Here is a 15,505-nt window from a genome sequence, read left to right on the forward strand (position 1 = left end):
AACCACCCCACCAACTCCCTCAGTGTCAATTTCCTCCTTCCCCAGGAATGCCAATAGTCCTGCAGGCCATGTCACTGGCAAGTCTGACGAGTCCTCTCCTGCCTGGGATTCCTCCGATGCATCCTTGCGTGTAACGCCTACTGCTGCTGGCGCTGCTGTTGTTGCCGCTGGGAGTCGATGGTCATCCCAGAGGGGAAGTCGTAAGCCCACTTGTACTACTTCCAGTAAGCAATTGACTGTTCAACAGTCCTTTGCGAGGAAGATGAAATATCACAGCAGTCATCCTACTGCAAAGCGGATAACTGAGTCCTTGACAACTATGTTGGTGTTAGACGTGCGTCCGGTATCCGCCGTTAGTTCACAGGGAACTAGACAATTTATTGAGGCAGTGTGCCCCCGTTACCAAATACCATCTAGGTTCCACTTCTCTAGGCAGGCGATACCGAGAATGTACACGGACGTCAGAAAAAGACTCACCAGTGTCCTAAAAAATGCAGTTGTACCCAATGTCCACTTAACCACGGACATGTGGACAAGTGGAGCAGAGCAGGGTCAGGACTATATGACTGTGACAGCCCACTGGGTAGATGTATGGACTCCCGCCGCAAGAACAGCAGCGGCGGCACCAGTAGCAGCATCTCGCAAACGCCAACTCTTTCCTAGGCAGGCTACGCTTTGTATCACCGCTTTCCAGAATACGCACACAGCTGAAAACCTCTTACGGCAACTGAGGAAGATCATCGCGGAATGGCTTACCCCAATTGGACTCTCCTGTGGATTTGTGGCATCGGACAACGCCAGCAATATTGTGTGTGCATTAAATATGGGCAAATTCCAGCACGTCCCATGTTTTGCACATACCTTGAATTTGGTGGTGCAGAATTTTTTAAAAAACGACAGGGGCGTACAAGAGATGCTGTCGGTGGCCAGAAAAATTGCGGGACACTTTCGGCGTACAGGCACCACGTACAGAAGACTGGAGCACCACCAAAAACTACTGAACCTGCCCTGCCATCATCTGAAGCAAGAAGTGGTAACGAGGTGGAATTCAACCCTCTATATGCTTCAGAGGTTGGAGGAGCAGCAAAAGGCCATTCAAGCCTATACAATTGAGCACGATATAGGAGATGGAATGCACCTGTCTCAAGTGCAGTGGAGAATGATTTCAACGTTGTGCAAGGTTCTGATGCCCTTTGAACTTGCCACACGTGAAGTCAGTTCAGACACTGCCAGCCTGAGTCAGGTCATTCCCCTCATCAGGCTTTTGCAGAAGAAGCTGGAGGCATTGAAGAAGGAGCTAACACGGAGCGATTCCGCTAGGCATGTGGGACTTGTGGATGCAGCCCTTAATTCGCTTAACAAGGATTCACGGGTGGTCAATCTGTTGAAATCAGAGCACTACATTTTGGCCACCGTGCTCGATCCTAGATTTAAAGCCTACCTTGGATCTCTCTTTCCGGCAGACACAGGTCTGCTGGGGTTGAAAGACCTGCTGGTGACAAAATTGTCAAGTCAAGCGGAACGCGACCTGTCAACATCTCCTCCTTCACATTCTCCCGCAACTGGGGGTGCGAGGAAAAGGCTCAGAATTCCGAGCCCACCCGCTGGCGGTGATGCAGGGCAGTCTGGAGCGACTGCTGATGCTGACATCTGGTCCGGACTGAAGGACCTGACAACGATTACGGACATGTCGTCTACTGTCACTGCATATGATTCTCTCAACATTGATAGAATGGTGGAGGATTATATGAGTGACCGCATCCAAGTAGGCACGTCACACAGTCCGTACTTATACTGGCAGGAAAAAGAGGCAATTTGGAGGCCCTTGCACAAACTGGCTTTATTCTACCTAAGTTGCCCTCCCACAAGTGTGTACTCCGAAAGAGTGTTTAGTGCCGCCGCTCACCTTGTCAGCAATCGGCGTACGAGGTTACATCCAGAAAATGTGGAGAAGATGATGTTCATTAAAATGAATTATAATCAATTCCTCCGCGGAGACATTGACCAGCAGCAATTGCCTCCACAAAGTACACAGGGAGCTGAGATGGTGGATTCCAGTGGGGACGAATTGATAATCTGTGAGGAGGGGGATGTACACGGTGATATATCGGAGGGTGAAGATGAGGTGGACATCTTGCCTCTGTAGAGCCAGTTTGTGCAAGGAGAGATTAATTGCTTCTTTTTTGGGGGGGGGTCCAAACCAACCCGTCATATCAGTCACAGTCGTGTGGCAGACCCTGTCACTGAAATGATGGGTTGGTTAAAGTGTGCATGTCCTGTTTTGTTTATACAACATAAGGGTGGGTGGGAGGGCCCAAGGATAATTCCATCTTGCACCTCTTTTTTCTTTTCTTTTTCTTTGCATCATGTGCTGATTGGGGAGGGTTTTTTGGAAGGGACATCCTGCGTGACACTGCAGTGCCACTCCTAGATGGGCCCGGTGTTTGTGTCGGCTACTAGGGTCGCTAATCTTACTCACACAGCTACCTCATTGCGCCTCTTTTTTTCTATGCGTCATGTGCTGTTTGGGGAGGGTTTTTTGGAAGGGACATCCTGCGTGACACTGCAGTGCCACTCCTAGATGTGCCCGGTGTTTGTGTCGGCCACTAGGGTCGCTAATCTTACTCACACAGTCAGCTACCTCATTGCGCCTCTTTTTTTCTTTGCGTCATGTGCTGTTTGGGGAGGGTTTTTTGGAAGGGCCATCCTGCGTGACACTGCAGTGCCACTCCTAGATGGGCCCGGTGTTTGTGTCGGCCACTAGGGTCGCTAATCTTACTCACACAGCTACCTCATTGCGCCTCTTTTTTTCTTTGCGTCATGTGCTGTTTGGGGAGGGTTTTTTGAAAGGGACATCCTGCGTGACACTGCAGTGCCACTCCTAGATGGGCCCGGTGTTTGTGTCGGCCACTAGGGTCGCTTATCTTACTCACACAGCGACCTCGGTGCAAATTTTAGGACTAAAAATAATATTGTGAGGTGTGAGGTATTCAGAATAGACTGAAAATGAGTGTAAATTATGGTTTTTGAGGTTAATAATACTTTGGGATCAAAATGACCCCCAAATTCTATGATTTAAGCTGTTTTTTAGTGTTTTTGGAAAAAAACACCCGAATCCAAAACACACCCGAATCCGACAAAAATAATTCGGTGAGGTTTTGCCAAAACGCGTTCGAACCCAAAACACGGCCGCGGAACCGAACCCAAAACCAAAACACAAAACCCGAAAAATTTCAGGCGCTCATCTCTAGTTACCATATCATACCTACTGACATTCTCCAAACACTGATGTCAAGTATATGGTAATTATGAAACAGAGTTTTAATTTCACTGGGAAATGTACTATAAAAGCAGCAGTTTCATAAAAGAACAAATCACACGATACAGCAAAACTAATTGATTAAGAAGGACAGACATCTTTAAACACATTGTGAACCTATGGAGGATGGATTTGGGCTTGAATGTCAAGTAATTAGTGATCAATCAATGCATGAAAAGATAAACACATATCAACTCTGTACAAAATACCTGGTGAAGCCTTAGTCAGCAATGCCCAGGAGGCAGTCATAGCCTGCATCCTATGTGCCCTTCTTCCAAGTTCTGACACTGCTGATAAAACAGAATGTAAGACTGTCCTCTACTTGGCAATACTTGATCAATATCCATGCCATTCATTACATAAGGTAGGGGATTCTGATGAAAACCCAGACTCCGGTGAAGAAGTCTAACAGCAATTTAAAGTGTGGAATGATCATCTACTTGCATCTTCATCAGCTGTGGAAATTATGGTGTCCTTGAACTCTGGCAAAGTGTAATGGTTTTTATTGCTTTATACTCGGAGATGACCCAAAGAACACTAGAAAATAGTAGAACTTAAGTACAATGCATAGCTGCAATCAAATGAGTACCACACTTTTTCACAGGGGATGTAGCTCAGTGGTAGAGCGCATGCTGTGCATATAGGAGGCCCCGGGTTCAATCCCCGGCATCTCCATGTTTTGCAAAATGTAGATTCTTTCTTAACTCTATGTAACCTCTCCAGATCAACAAATGCATTAAAAAAAACTCTAGAGAAATTGGAAAAGTTTCAATCAAACTATGAAAAATTATTGACCAGTCTATAAAATGTGATGTTGCTCAGTGGAAGATTATATTCCCCAGAATCTGTGTTTCCTCATTGAAATAAAAGTTATCATATGATACCTACAGTATCCTTGAAATCTATACAGCAAGGTATAATTGTTATCTTTGCTCTGTGCTCTGAGTTTAACCTTAGAGCAGTGGAAGTAGTAGAACTTGAGTACTATGCAGAACAGCAATCGCTCGGTATCAAAACACACCAACTCAGAGGGGATGTAGCTCAGTGGTAGAGCGCATGCTTTGCATGTATGAGGCCCTGGGTTCAATACCCGGCATCTTCATGTTTTGAAAAATATAGATTCTTACTTATGTGTATGTAACCTCTTCAGAAGAGCCCAAGACCAACAAATGCATGAATGCACTCTACAGTAATGGGCAAGAATTAACACCAATTATAAAAAATAATTGATCATTCTATTAAATGTGATGTAGCTCAGTGGTAGATTATATTCTGTGGATACTGTGTTTCCTTATTTAACCAGCAGTTACCATATCATACCTACTGATATTCTCCAAACACTGATGTCAAGTATATGGTAATTATGAAACAGAGTTTTAATTTCACTGGGAAATGTACTATAAAAGCAGTAGTTTCATAAAAGAACAAATCACAAGATACAGCAAAACTAATTGATTAAGAAGGACAGACATCTTTAAACACATTGTGAACCTATGGAGGATGGATTTGGGCTTGAATGTCAAGTAATTAGTGATCAATCAATGCATGAAAAGATAAACACATATCAACTCTGTACAAAATACCTGGTGAAGCCTTAGTCAGCAATGCCCAGGAGGCAGTCATAGCCTGCATCCTATGTGCCCTTCTTCCAAGTTCTGACACTGCTGATAAAACAGAATGTAAGACTGTCCTCTACTTGGCAATACTTGATCAATATCCATGCCATTCATTACATAAGGTAGGGGATTCTGATGATAACCCAGACTCCGGTGAAGAAGTCTAACAGCAATTTAAAGTGTGGAATGATCATCTACTTGCATCCTCATCAGCTGTGGAAATTATGGTGTCCTTGATCTCTGGCAAAGTCTAATGGTTTTTATTGCTATATACTCGGAGATGACCCTTAGAACACTAGAAAATAGTAGAACTTAAGTACAATGCAAAGCTGCAATCGAATGAGTGCCATACGTTTTCACAGGGGATGTAGCTCAGTGGTAGAGCGCATGCTTTGCATGTATGAGGCCCCGGGTTCAATCCCCGGCATCTCCATGTTTTGCAAAATGTAGATTCTTTCTTAACTCTATGTAACCTCTCCAGATCAACAAATGCATTAAAAAAAACTCTAGAGAAATTGGAAAAGTTTCAATCAAACTATGAAAAATTATTGACCAGTCTATAAAATGTGATGTTGCTCAGTGGTAGATTATATTCCCCAGAATCTGTGTTTCCTCATTGAAATAAAAGTTATCATATGATACCTACAGTATCCTTGAAATCTATACAGCAAGGTATAATTGTTATCTTTGCTCTGTGCTCTGAGTTTAACCTTAGAACAGTGGAAGTAGTAGAACTTGAGTACTATGCAGAACAGCAATCGCTCGGTATCAAAACGCACCAACTCAGAGGGGATGTAGCTCAGTGGTAGAGCGCATGCTTTGCATGTATGAGGCCCCAGGTTCAATACCCGGCATCTTCCTGTTTTGAAAAATATAGATTCTTACTTATCTGTATGTAACCTCTTCAGAAGAGCCCAAGACCAACAAATGCATGAATGCACTCTACAGTAATGGGCAAGAATTAACACCAATTATAAAAAATAATTGATCATTCTATTAAATGTGATGTAGCTCAGTGGTAGATTATATTCTGTGGATACTGTGTTTCCTTATTTAACCAGCAGTTACCATATCATACCTACTGACATTCTCCAAACACTGATGTCAAGTATATGGTAATTATGAAACAGAGTTTTAATTTCACTGGGAAATGTACTATAAAAGCAGTAGTTTCATAAAAGAACAAATCACACGATACAGCAAAACTAATTGATTAAGAAGGACAGACATCTTTAAACACATTGTGAACCTATGGAGGATGGATTTGGGCTTGAATGTCAAGTAATTAGTGATCAATCAATGCATGAAAAGATAAACACATATCAACTCTGTACAAAATACCTGGTGAAGCCTTAGTCAGCAATGCCCAGGAGGCAGTCATAGCCTGCATCCTATGTGCCCTTCTTCCAAGTTCTGACACTGCTGATAAAACAGAATGTAAGACTGTCCTCTACTTGGCAATACTTGATCAATATCCATGCCATTCATTACATAAGGTAGGGGATTCTGATGAAAACCCAGACTCCGGTGAAGAAGTCTAACAGTAATTTAAAGTGTGGAATGATCATCTACTTGCATCCTCATCAGCTGTGGAAATTATGGTGTCCTTGAACTCTGGCAAAGTCTAATGGTTTTTATTGCTATATACTCGGAGATGACCCTTAGAACACTAGAAAATAGTAGAACTTAAGTACAATGCAATGCTGCAATCGAATGAGTACCATACTTTTTCACAGCGGATGTAGCTCAGTGGTAGAGCGCATGCTTTGCATGTATGAGGCCCCGGGTTCAACTCCCGGCATCTCCATGTTTTGCAAAATGTAGATTCTTTCTTAACTCTATGTAACCTCTCCAGATCAACAAATGCATTAAAAGAAACTCTAGAGAAATTGGAAAAGTTTCAATCAAACTATGAAAAATTATTGACCAGTCTATAAAATGTGATGTTGCTCAGTGGTAGATTATATTCCCCAGAATCTGTGTTTCCTCATTGAAATAAAAGTTATCATATGATACCTACAGTATCCTTGAAATCTATACAGCAAGGTATAATTGTTATCTTTGCTCCGTGCTCTTAGTTTAACCTTAGAACAGTGGAAGTAGTAGAACTTGAGTACTATGCAGAACAGCAATCGCTCGGTATCAAAACACACCAACTCAGAGGGGATGTAGCTCAGTGGTAGAGCACATGCTTTGCATGTATGAGGCCCCGGGTTCAATCCCCGGGATCTCCATGTTTTGCAAAATATAGATTCTTACTTATCTGTATGTAACCTCTTCAGAAGAGCCCAAGACCAACAAATGCATGAATGCACTCTACAGTAATAGGCAAGAATTAACACCAATTATAAAAAATAATTGATCATTCTATTAAATGTGATGTAGCTCAGTGGTAGATTATATTCTGTGGATACTGTGTTTCCTTATTTAGCCAGCAGTTACCATATCATACCTACTGACATTCTCCAAACACTGATGTCAAGTATATGGTAATTATGAAACAGAGTTTTAAATTCACTGGGAAATGTACTATAAAAGCAGTAGTTTCATAAAAGAACAAATCACACGATACAGCAAAACTAATTGATTAAGAAGGACATACATCTTTAAACACATTGTGAACCTATGGAGGATGGATTTGGGCTTGAATGTCAAGTAATTAGTGATCAATCAATGCATGAAAAGATAAACACATATCAACTCTGTACAAAATACCTGGTGAAGCCTTAGTCAGCAATGCCCAGGAGGCAGTCATAGCCTGCATACTATGTGCCCTTCTTCCAAGTTCTGACACTGCTGATAAAACAGAATGTAAGACTGTCCTCTACTTGGCAATACTTGATCAATATCCATGCCATTCATTACATAAGGTAGGGGATTCTGATGATAACCCAGACTCCGGTGAAGAAGTCTAACAGCAATTTAAAGTGTGGAATGATCATCTACTTGCATCCTCATCAGCTGTGGAAATTATGGTGTCCTTGAACTCTGGCAAAATGTAATGGTTTTTATTGCTTTATACTCGGAGATGACCCTTAGAACACTAGATAATAGTAGAACTTAAGTACAATGCAAAGCTGCAATCGAATGAGTGCCATACTTTTTCACAGGGTATGTAGCTCGGTGGTAGAGCGCATGCTTTGCATGTATGAGCCCCGGGTTCAATCCCCGGCATCTCCATGTTTTGCAAAATGTAGATTCTTTCTTAACTCTATGTAACCTCTCCAGATCAACAAATGCATTAAAAAAAACTCTAGAGAAATTGGAAAAGTTTCAATCAAACTATGAAAAATTATTGATCAGTCTATAAAATGTGATGTTGCTCAGTGGAAGATTATATTCCCCAGAATCTGTGTTTCCTCATTGAAATAAAAGTTATCATATGATACCTACAGTATCCTTGAAATCTATACAGCAAGGTATAATTGTTATCTTTGCTCCGTGCTCTGAGTTTAACCTTAGAACAGTGGAAGTAGTAGAACTTGAGTACTATGCAGAACAGCAATCGCTCGGTATCAAAACACACCAACTCAGAGGGGATGTAGCTCAGTGGTAGAGCGCATGCTTTGCATGTATGAGGCCCCGCGTTCAATCCCCGGCATCTCCATGTTTTGCAAAATATAGATTCTTACTTATCTGTATGTAACCTTTTCAGAAGAGCCCAAGACCAACAAATGCATGAATGCACTCTACAGTAATGGGCAAGAATTAACACCAATTATAAAAAATAATTGATCATTCTATTAAATGTGATGTAGCTCAGTGGTAGATTATATTCTGTGGATACTGTGTTTCCTTATTTAACCAGCAGTTACCATATCATACCTACTGACATTCTCCAAACACTGATGTCAAGTATATGGTAATTATGAAACAGATTTTTAATTTCACTGGGAAATATACTATAAAAGCAGTAGTTTCATAAAAGAACAAATCACACGATACAGCAAAACTAATTGATTAAGAAGGACAGACATCTTTAAACACATTGTGAACCTATGGAGGATGGATTTGGGCTTGAATGTCAAGTAATTAGTGATCAATCAATGCATGAAAAGATAAACACATATCAACTCTGTACAAAATACCTGGTGAAGCCTTAGTCAGCAATGCCCAGGAGGCAGTCATAGCCTGCATACTATGTGCCCTTCTTCCAAGTTCTGACACTGCTGATAAAACAGAATGTAAGACTGTCCTCTACTTGGCAATACTTGATCAATATCCATGCCATTCATTACATAAGGTAGGGGATTCTGATGATAACCCAGACTCCGGTGAAGAAGTCTAACAGCAATTTAAAGTGTGGAATGATCATCTACTTGCATCCTCATCAGATGTGGAAATTATGGTGTCCTTGAACTCTGGCAAAGTGTAATGGTTTTTATTGCTTTATACTCGGAGATGACCCTTAGAACACTAGAAAATAGTAGAACTTGAGTACAATGCAAAGCTGCAATCGAATGAGTACCACACTTTTTCACAGGGGATGTAGCTCAGTGGTAGAGCGCATGCTTTGCATGTATGAGCCCCGGGTTCAATCCCCGGCATCTCCATGTTTTGCAAAATGTAGATTCTTTCTTAACTCTATGTAACCTCTCCAGATCAACAAATGCATTAAAAAAAACTCTAGAGAAATTGGAAAAGTTTCAATCAAACTATGAAAAATTATTGACCAGTCTATAAAATGTGATGTTGCTCAGTGGAAGATTATATTCCCCAGAATCTGTGTTTCCTCATTGAAATAAAAGTTATCATATGATACCTACAGTATCCTTGAAATCTATACAGCAAGGTATAATTGTTATCTTTGCTCCGTGCTCTGAGTTTAACCTTAGAACAGTGGAAGTAGTAGAACTTGAGTACTATGCAGAACAGCAATCGCTCGGTATCAAAACACACCAACTCAGAGGGGATGTAGCTCAGTGGTAGAGCGCATGCTTTGCATGTATGAGGCCCCGCGTTCAATCCCCGGCATCTCCATGTTTTGCAAAATATAGATTCTTACTTATCTGTATGTAACCTTTTCAGAAGAGCCCAAGACCAACAAATGCATGAATGCACTCTACAGTAATGGGCAAGAATTAAAACCAATTATAAAAAATAATTGATCATTCTATTAAATGTGATGTAGCTCAGTGGTAGATTATATTCTGTGGATACTGTGTTTCCTTATTTAACCAGCAGTTACCATATCATACCTACTGACATTCTCCAAACACTGATGTCAAGTATATGGTAATTATGAAACAGAGTTTTAATTTCACTGGGAAATATACTATAAAAGCAGTAGTTTCATAAAAGAACAAATCACACGATACAGCAAAACTAATTGATTAAGAAGGACAGACATCTTTAAACACATTGTGAACCTATGGAGGATGGATTTGGGCTTGAATGTCAAGTAATTAGTGATCAATCAATGCATGAAAAGATAAACACATATCAACTCTGTACAAAATACCTGGTGAAGCCTTAGTCAGCAATGCCCAGGAGGCAGTCATAGCCTGCATACTATGTGCCCTTCTTCCAAGTTCTGACACTGCTGATAAAACAGAATGTAAGACTGTCCTCTACTTGGCAATACTTGATCAATATCCATGCCATTCATTACATAAGGTAGGGGATTCTGATGATAACCCAGACTCCGGTGAAGAAGTCTAACAGCAATTTAAAGTGTGGAATGATCATCTACTTGCATCCTCATCAGATGTGGAAATTATGGTGTCCTTGAACTCTGGCAAAGTGTAATGGTTTTTATTGCTTTATACTCGGAGATGACCCTTAGAACACTAGAAAATAGTAGAACTTGAGTACAATGCAAAGCTGCAATCGAATGAGTACCACACTTTTTCACAGGGGATGTAGCTCAGTGGTAGAGCGCATGTTTCGCATGTATGAGGCCCCGGGTTCAATCCCCAGCATCTCCATGTTTTGCAAAATGTAGATTCTTTCTTAACTCTATGTAACCTCTCCAGATCAACAAATGAATTAAAAAAAACTCTAGAGAAATTGGAAAAGTTTCAATCAAACTATGAAAAATTATTGACCAGTCTATAAAATGTGATGTTGCTCAGTGGTAGATTATATTCCCCAGAATCTGTGTTTCCTCATTGAAATAAAAGTTATCATATGATACCTACAGTATCCTTGAAAGCTATACAGCAAGGTATAATTGTTATCTTTACTCCGTGGTCTGAGTTTAACCTTAGAACAGTGGAAGTAGTAGAACTTGAGTACTATGCAGAACAGCAATCGCTCGGTTTCAAAACACGCCAACTCAGAGGGGATGTAGCTCAGTGGTAGAGCGCATGCTTTGCATGTATGAGGTCTCGGGTTCAATCCCCGGCATCTCCATGTTTTGCAAAATATAGATTCTTACTTATCTGTATGTAACCTCTTCAGAAGAGCCCAAGACCAACAAATGCATGAATGCACTCTACAGTAATGGGCAAGAATTAACACCAATTATAAAAAATAATTGATCATTCTATTAAATGTGATGTAGCTCAGTGGTAGATTATATTCTGTGGATACTGTGTTTCCTTATTTAACCAGCAGTTACCATATCATACCTACTGACATTCTCCAAACACTGATGTCAAGTATATGGTAATTATGAAACAGAGTTTTAATTTCACTGGGAAATGTACTATAAAAGCAGTAGTTTCATAAAAGAACAAATCACACGATACAGCAAAACTAATTGATTAAGAAGGACAGACATCTTTAAACACATTGTGAACCTATGGAGGATGGATTTGGGCTTGAATGTCAAGTAATTAGTGATCAATCAATGCATGAAAAGATAAACACATATCAACTCTGTACAAAATACCTGGTGAAGCCTTAGTCAGCAATGCCCAGGAGGCAGTCATAGCCTGCATACTATGTGCCCTTCTTCCAAGTTCTGACACTGCTGATAAAACAGAATGTAAGACTGTCCTCTACTTGGCAATACTTGATCAATATCCATGCCATTCATTACATAAGGTAGGGGATTCTGATGATAACACAGACTCCGGTGAAGAAGTCTAACAGCAATTTAAAGTGTGGAATGATCATCTACTTGCATCTTCATCAGCTGTGGAAATTATGGTGTTCTTGAACTCTGGCAAAGTGTAATGGTGTTTATTGCTTTATACTCGGAGATGACCCTTAGAACACTAGAAAATAGTAGAACTTAAGTACAATGCAAAGCTGCAATCGAATGAGTGCCATAGTTTTTCACGGGGGATGTAGCTCAGTGGTAGAGCGCATGCTTTGCATGTATGAGGCCCTGGGTTCAATCCCCAGCATCTCCATGTTTTGCAAAATGTAGATTCTTTCTTAACTCTATGTAACCTCTCCAGATCAACAAATGCATTAAAAAAACTCTAGAGAAATTGGAAAAGTTTCAATCAAACTATGTAAAATTATTGACCAGTCTATAAAATGTGATGTTGCTTAGTGGTAGATTATATTCCCCAGAATCTGTGTTTCCTCATTGAAATAAAAGTTATCATATGATACCTACAGTATCCTTGAAATCTATACAGCAAGGTATAATTGTTATCTTTGCTCCGTGCTCTGAGTTTAACCTTAGAACAGTGGAAGTAGTAGAACTTGAGTACTATGCAGAACAGCAATCGCTCGGTATCAAAACACACCAACTCAGAGGGGATGTAGCTCAGTGGTAGAGCGCATGCTTTGCATGTATGAGGGCCCGGGTTCAATCCCCGGCATCTCCATGTTTTGAAAAATATAGATTCTTACTTATCTGTATGTAACCTCTTCAGAAGAGCCCAAGACCAACAAATGCATGAATGCACTCTACAGTAATGGGCAAGAATAAACACCAATTATAAAAAATAATTGATCATTCTATTAAATGTGATGTAGCTCAGTGGTAGATTATATTCTGTGGATACTGTGTTTCATTATTTAACCAGCAGTTTCCATATCATACCTACTGACATTCTCCAAACACCGATGTGAAGTATATGGTAATTATGAAACAGAGTTTTAATTTCACTGGGAAATGTACTATAAAAGCAGTAGTTTCATAAAAGAACAAATCACACGATACAGCAAAACTAATTGATTAAGAAGGACAGACATCTCTAAACACATTGTGAACCTATGGAGGATGGATTTGGGCTTGAATGTCAAGTAATTAGTGATCAATCAATGCATGAAAAGATAAACACATATCAACTCTGTACAAAATACCTGGTGAAGCCTTAGTCAGCAATGCCCAGGAGGCAGTCATAGCCTGCATCCTATGTGCCCTTCTTCCAAGTTCTGACACTGCTGATAAAACAGAATGTAAGACTGTCCTCTACTTGGCAATACTTGATCAATATCCATGCCATTCATTACATAAGGTAGGGGATTCTGATGATAACCCAGACTCCGGTGAAGAAGTCTAACAGCAATTTAAAGTGTGGAATGATCATCTACTTGCATCCTCATCAGCTGTGGAAATTATGGTGTCCTTGAACTCTGGCAAAGTCTAATGGTTTTTATTGCTATACACTCGGAGATGACCCTTAGAACACTAGAAAATAGTAGAACTTAAGTACAATGCAAAGCTGCAATCGAATGAGTGCCATACTTTTTCACAGGGGATGTAGCTCAGTGGTAGAGCGCATGCTTTGCATGTATGAGGCCCCGGGTACAATCCCCGGCATCTCCATGTTTTGCAAAATGTAGATTCTTTCTTAACTCTATGTAACCTCTCCAGATCAACAAATGCATTAAAAAAACTCTAGAGAAATTGGAAAAGTTTCAATCAAACTATGTAAAATTATTGACCAGTCTATAAAATGTGATGTTGCTTAGTGGTAGATTATATTCCCCAGAATCTGTGTTTCCTTATTGAAATAAAAGTTATCATATGATACCTACAGTATCCTTGAAATCTATACAGCAAGGTCTAATTGTTATCTTTGCTCCGTGCTCTGAGTTTAACCTTAGAACAGTGGAAGTAGTAGAACTTGAGTACTATGCAGAACAGCAATCGCTCGGTATCAAAACACACCAACTCAGAGGGGATGTAGCTCAGTGGTAGAGCGCATGCTTTGCATGTATGAGGGCCCGGGTTCAATCCCCGGCATCTCCATGTTTTGAAAAATATAGATTCTTACTTATCTGTATGTAACCTCTTCAGAAGAGCCCAAGACCAACAAATGCATGAATGCACTCTACAGTAATGGGCAAGAATTAACACCAATTATAAAAAATAATTGATCATTCTATTAAATGTGATGTAGCTCAGTGGTAGATTATATTCTGTGGATACTGTGTTTCCTTATTTAACCAGCAGTTACCATATCATACCTACTGACATTCTCCAAACACTGATGTCAAGTATATGGTAATTATGAAACAGAGTTTTAATTTCACTGGGAAATGTACTATAAAAGCAGTAGTTTCATAAAAGAACAAATCACACGATACAGCAAAACTAATTGATTAAGAAGGACAGACATCTCTAAACACATTGTGAACCTATGGAGGATGGATTTGGGCTTGAATGTCAAGTAATTAGTGATCAATCAATGCATGAAAAGATAAACACATATCAACTCTGTACAAAATACCTGATGAAGCCTTAGTCAGCAATGCCCAGGAGGCAGTCATAGCCTGCATACTATGTGCCCTTCTTCCAAGTTCTGACACTGCTGATAAAACAGAATGTAAGACTGTCCTCTACTTGGCAATACTTGATCAATATCCATGCCATTCATTACATAAGGTAGGGGATTCTGATGATAACCCAGAATCCGGTGAAGAAGTCTAACAGCAATTTAAAGTGTGGAATGATCATCTACTTGCATCTTCATCAGCTGTGGAAATTATGGTGTCCTTGAACTCTGGCAAAGTGTAATGGTTTTTATTGCTTTATACTCGGAGATGACCCTTAGAACACTAGAAAATAGTAGAACTTAAGTACAATGCAAAGCTGCAATCGAATGAGTGCCATACTTTTTCACAGGGGATGTAGCTCAGTGGTAGAGCGCATGCTTTGCATGTATGAGGCCCTGGGTTCAATCCCCGGCATCTCCATGTTTTGCAAAATGTAGATTCTTTCTTAACTCTATGTAACCTCTCCAGATCAACAAATGCATTAAAAAAACTCTAGAGAAATTGGAAAAGTTTCAATCAAACTATGTAAAATTATTGACCAGTCTATAAAATGTGATGTTGCTTAGTGGTAGATTATATTCCCCAGAATCTGTGTTTCCTCATTGAAATAAAAGTTATCATATGATACCTACAGTATCCTTGAAATCTATACAGCAAGGTATAATTGTTATCTTTGCTCCGTGCTCTGAGTTTAACCTTAGAACAGTGGAAGTAGTAGAACTTGAGTACTATGCAGAACAGCAATCGCTCGGTATCAAAACACACCAACTCAGAGGGGATGTAGCTCAGTGGTAGAGCGCATGCTTTGCATGTATGAGGGCCCGGGTTCAATCCCCGGCATCTCCATGTTTTGAAAAATATAGATTCTTACTTATCTGTATGTAACCTCTTCAGAAGAGCCCAAGACCAATGAATGCACTCTACAGTAATGGGCAAGAATTAA

General features: G+C 40.2%; 17 non-coding genes across 17 annotated transcripts; all 17 read left to right on the forward strand.

Moving 5' to 3' along the window:
- The first annotated feature begins 4,349 nt into the window (after nt 1-4,349).
- TRNAA-UGC (transfer RNA alanine (anticodon UGC)) lies at nt 4,350-4,421 on the forward strand. The gene has a single exon. It is a non-coding gene; the product is annotated as a tRNA-Ala (tRNA).
- An 875-nt stretch (nt 4,422-5,296) lies between these two features.
- Nucleotides 5,297-5,368, forward strand: TRNAA-UGC (transfer RNA alanine (anticodon UGC)). Its single transcript has one exon. It is a non-coding gene; the product is annotated as a tRNA-Ala (tRNA).
- A 355-nt stretch (nt 5,369-5,723) lies between these two features.
- TRNAA-UGC (transfer RNA alanine (anticodon UGC)) lies at nt 5,724-5,795 on the forward strand. Its single transcript has one exon. It is a non-coding gene; the product is annotated as a tRNA-Ala (tRNA).
- An 875-nt stretch (nt 5,796-6,670) lies between these two features.
- Nucleotides 6,671-6,742, forward strand: TRNAA-UGC (transfer RNA alanine (anticodon UGC)). Its single transcript has one exon. It is a non-coding gene; the product is annotated as a tRNA-Ala (tRNA).
- A 355-nt stretch (nt 6,743-7,097) lies between these two features.
- On the forward strand, nt 7,098-7,169 carry TRNAA-UGC (transfer RNA alanine (anticodon UGC)). The gene has a single exon. It is a non-coding gene; the product is annotated as a tRNA-Ala (tRNA).
- Nucleotides 7,170-8,044: 875 nt separating this feature from the next.
- Nucleotides 8,045-8,115, forward strand: TRNAA-UGC (transfer RNA alanine (anticodon UGC)). The gene has a single exon. It is a non-coding gene; the product is annotated as a tRNA-Ala (tRNA).
- Nucleotides 8,116-8,470: 355 nt separating this feature from the next.
- Nucleotides 8,471-8,542, forward strand: TRNAA-UGC (transfer RNA alanine (anticodon UGC)). The gene has a single exon. It is a non-coding gene; the product is annotated as a tRNA-Ala (tRNA).
- An 875-nt stretch (nt 8,543-9,417) lies between these two features.
- On the forward strand, nt 9,418-9,488 carry TRNAA-UGC (transfer RNA alanine (anticodon UGC)). The gene has a single exon. It is a non-coding gene; the product is annotated as a tRNA-Ala (tRNA).
- A 355-nt stretch (nt 9,489-9,843) lies between these two features.
- Nucleotides 9,844-9,915, forward strand: TRNAA-UGC (transfer RNA alanine (anticodon UGC)). The gene has a single exon. It is a non-coding gene; the product is annotated as a tRNA-Ala (tRNA).
- Nucleotides 9,916-10,790: 875 nt separating this feature from the next.
- TRNAA-CGC (transfer RNA alanine (anticodon CGC)) lies at nt 10,791-10,862 on the forward strand. Its single transcript has one exon. It is a non-coding gene; the product is annotated as a tRNA-Ala (tRNA).
- A 355-nt stretch (nt 10,863-11,217) lies between these two features.
- On the forward strand, nt 11,218-11,289 carry TRNAA-UGC (transfer RNA alanine (anticodon UGC)). The gene has a single exon. It is a non-coding gene; the product is annotated as a tRNA-Ala (tRNA).
- An 875-nt stretch (nt 11,290-12,164) lies between these two features.
- On the forward strand, nt 12,165-12,236 carry TRNAA-UGC (transfer RNA alanine (anticodon UGC)). Its single transcript has one exon. It is a non-coding gene; the product is annotated as a tRNA-Ala (tRNA).
- Nucleotides 12,237-12,590: 354 nt separating this feature from the next.
- TRNAA-UGC (transfer RNA alanine (anticodon UGC)) lies at nt 12,591-12,662 on the forward strand. The gene has a single exon. It is a non-coding gene; the product is annotated as a tRNA-Ala (tRNA).
- Nucleotides 12,663-13,537: 875 nt separating this feature from the next.
- TRNAA-UGC (transfer RNA alanine (anticodon UGC)) lies at nt 13,538-13,609 on the forward strand. The gene has a single exon. It is a non-coding gene; the product is annotated as a tRNA-Ala (tRNA).
- A 354-nt stretch (nt 13,610-13,963) lies between these two features.
- TRNAA-UGC (transfer RNA alanine (anticodon UGC)) lies at nt 13,964-14,035 on the forward strand. Its single transcript has one exon. It is a non-coding gene; the product is annotated as a tRNA-Ala (tRNA).
- An 875-nt stretch (nt 14,036-14,910) lies between these two features.
- TRNAA-UGC (transfer RNA alanine (anticodon UGC)) lies at nt 14,911-14,982 on the forward strand. Its single transcript has one exon. It is a non-coding gene; the product is annotated as a tRNA-Ala (tRNA).
- Nucleotides 14,983-15,336: 354 nt separating this feature from the next.
- On the forward strand, nt 15,337-15,408 carry TRNAA-UGC (transfer RNA alanine (anticodon UGC)). Its single transcript has one exon. It is a non-coding gene; the product is annotated as a tRNA-Ala (tRNA).
- Nucleotides 15,409-15,505: the final 97 nt, after the last annotated feature.

Source organism: Pseudophryne corroboree, chromosome 4, assembly GCF_028390025.1.
Source record: "Pseudophryne corroboree isolate aPseCor3 chromosome 4, aPseCor3.hap2, whole genome shotgun sequence".
NCBI classification, from domain to species: domain Eukaryota; kingdom Metazoa; phylum Chordata; class Amphibia; order Anura; family Myobatrachidae; genus Pseudophryne; species Pseudophryne corroboree.